Source organism: Galeopterus variegatus, unplaced genomic scaffold (genome assembly GCF_000696425.1).
Source record: "Galeopterus variegatus unplaced genomic scaffold, G_variegatus-3.0.2 Scaffold1326, whole genome shotgun sequence".
NCBI lineage: Eukaryota > Metazoa > Chordata > Mammalia > Dermoptera > Cynocephalidae > Galeopterus > Galeopterus variegatus.
The window spans coordinates 362,837-365,849 of NW_007727437.1; positions in this window are offsets into that span (position 1 = coordinate 362,837).

Below are 3,013 nucleotides of genomic sequence, written 5' to 3' on the forward strand. Positions count from 1 at the left end.
TGGACCAGGATGCGCGTTGCTTCAGAAATCAATACTGTAATATCTTCATACTGCTGAAGAAGGGGAGGCGGGAGACAGGGCCGCCCCTCGGGACCTCCCTGGGTCTACGGAGGCCACAGCACTGGGACTGGTGGAACTCCTGCGTGCTGGCCACTGCGGGAGGGCTTGCACAGGGAGAGGGTCCTGGCGTCCAGCTCTGTCCCTAGCCGTGTGCCCTTCACTGTCACTTGCAGGCTCTGGGTTCTCACAGTGGAGGGTATGAAGAGCTCTATGGGGTCCAGTGTTACATGCACGTGCTAAGCTGTGACAGCACAGTACTGAAAGCCAGGGGACCCCAAAGCGCCTCAGCCTGGGTGTGTTCTATAACATCGGGGGTCTGCAGACAAAATGGTAGCCCGTAGCACCTACTCCAATCTCATTCTGCGATGTGTGACATCGCTGGTTCCCGTGACATCGCTGGTGCCCGAGGGATGAAGTTGTACCCTCAAGGTCACCCTTAAGTTGGGCCGGAGTCACCTGTCAGCACAGTTGCTCCGAGGCGCTCCGTCCACCCCTTAGGGCTTAGGAGAGAGCAGCCACGCCTGCCTCTTGGGCACCGCGATGGCCACAGCTGGCAGTGCTGTGTCCGTGCTCTGCAGACAGGACTGAGAGGGCTGCGGGCTGGGGGCCTGGACAGGTGAGGCTCTGCTCTGGGGGACGGTCAGCCCATGCCCTCGAGAGGGAGGCCACAGTAGCTCCTGCTGTGCAAGGTGTCCAGCCAGCGCCTCTCTCTCTTTTAGAGCACCTCTGGTGAGAAATTGACTTACTTGCCATCACTTCGAGACTGAAACAAATGATATTACTTCCTGGCTCATCTGGTGAGCAATGTTTTCTCCTCTGAAAAAGAAGCATCACTGTCTCTTCCCATTTGCTCAGACACGTGGGTCACTCATTTGTTCAGACGAGTCATCCTGGATCAGACGCTGGCGCGCTGTCCCGGCCGACAGAGCTCCTGGAGGCCACCCCACGCGTCTGCGCTCAGCCGCGAGCTCTTCATCACCGTCCGCGGGCAGAGACTGCACACTGAGGGAGAGGAGCGCGTGGGTGCCCTCTGTGCGGAAGGCACACCTGGCTTGACTGTGCAGGCACAGCCCTGACCTCAGGACATCACCCGGCCTGATGGAGGAGACAGCCCCTGATCTGCTGGTCAGATGGAGGAGACATGTTCTCAATTCTGCACAGTTCCCAAGTTGGATGAGGAAGGCGAGATTCTCTCCTCTGGGGGTCCCTAGTCTCCCGGGAAACCACAGCCTTCTGGAGGGTGGGGTGCACAGGCCCCACAGAGATCGGAGCCTCATGGTCCCTGCCCCCGGCCACCTGAAGTCTGCTAGGGAAGGTCAGCATCTGTCTGTGGCAAGGACTGAGATGGCATCAGACACACAGATTCGCTGCTCCTGAGACGGCCACCACGTGCAGGCGACGGGGAGGGCGGCTGGTTTGCTTATGTTGGCTCTGGAAGGAGCTAAGAGGCATTTGTCCAACTGCTGGGGAGGGGGAGATGCAGAGAGTTGACCTGCAGGTGTGCTCAGTCACTCATACCAGGTGGCAGTGAGGCCCAGTACCTGGGTGGTGGGCTCTGCGTCCTTCCCACGCTTAGCCCAGGCTCTGGCCAGGCACCCGCGGGCGACTGAAGCTGGGAGTTTCCAGAGACCAGATGGAGTCCTGAAAGAGGAAGAGAGAGCAACGTGAGAAGCTGGGATTGGGTCAGGGGAGAGGGGACGGCGGGGAGACCGTGTTCATCTTCCATGAGCATTCAGGCCTGACCTGCACAGGCTCTGTCTGGGGATCCGAGAACCAGAAACGCCTAGCCAGCCAGCCCCTCTAGAGACCCCGGAGGACCCCATCTACAGAGAGCACACGCATGGCCCAGGACACTGATATCCCTCCAGGACTCAGGCATGAGCCATGAGCTTACTAATCCCAAGGACTGGAACTCCAACAGCCCTCTGAGTCAGCCTCATCAGAATCCCTGCTGTTCCAGGACCTCCCAGGGTCGGGTGACAGGAAGAGGTACCAGGGTTGTGAGAGGGAAGGCAGAACAAAGGTCAGCCTCTGACACAAAGGGCCGCTCGTGCTGCTGTCCGTGTTGCTGAAACCCTTGTCCTCCACAACTGCAGCCTGTCCCCAGCCTAGGCCCACCGTGGGCCCCAGTCAGAGCAGACAGCTCTCTACCCAGGGTTGCAGGGTATCTAGCTTGTAGGGTTGACAGGAAGAACCTTCCCTCCCCTGCAAATTCTGTCACTGCTGTGCACACAGCTGCACACCAGGCTACAAGGTCATGGGGTCAAAGACCCTGGCCTATTTTCTCTGTGTCCTGCACAGACATTTACACAGTGTCCTGAACCCAAACGCCCAGTGAACATTTCTGGGTGAGTAGGGAGAGGTTAAACAGACCCCACCTGGGCCTTCTGCCCAGCCCGGTGGGAGAGGAAAGGAGCAGAACAGTGCAAGATAAACCAAGGGGGACCCTCAAAGCACTTCCTATGATCTAGTTCTATTTACCCTCCACTTCATCCTTCCAATAGACCCTCCAATCTTTACCCGAGTGTGGGCTCGTCCTCCGAGGAGCAGTTACGACCTTCCTCTCAAGGTCAGAGCACTCAGCCAATCCAGGCAAGAAACCTCAAATCCCGACATCGATGAGGGGTAGAGTTGCAAGAGCCAGCCTCAAGCATCCAAAGCTCTCTGTCCTTTTTGGCACAAACTCATGTCCAATAAACCCACTAGATGCCTTCCCCAGAAATGTGAGCCAACATCGATCTCCCTCCTCCCCAGTGCCACGGCATCTCCTTTTCTGTTGCATATGTACAGGCATCGTATTTTTTATGTTTATTTTGTTCTCTAATTTCCTGAGCATTCATCTTTCTGCAGGATCAATGTCTGATTCATCTTCATATCACCGCAGCACCTAGCACAGGGTCTGACCTTTCGGGAATCTATTAAATGAATGAGCAATTCCCGAAGCTTCTGCTCC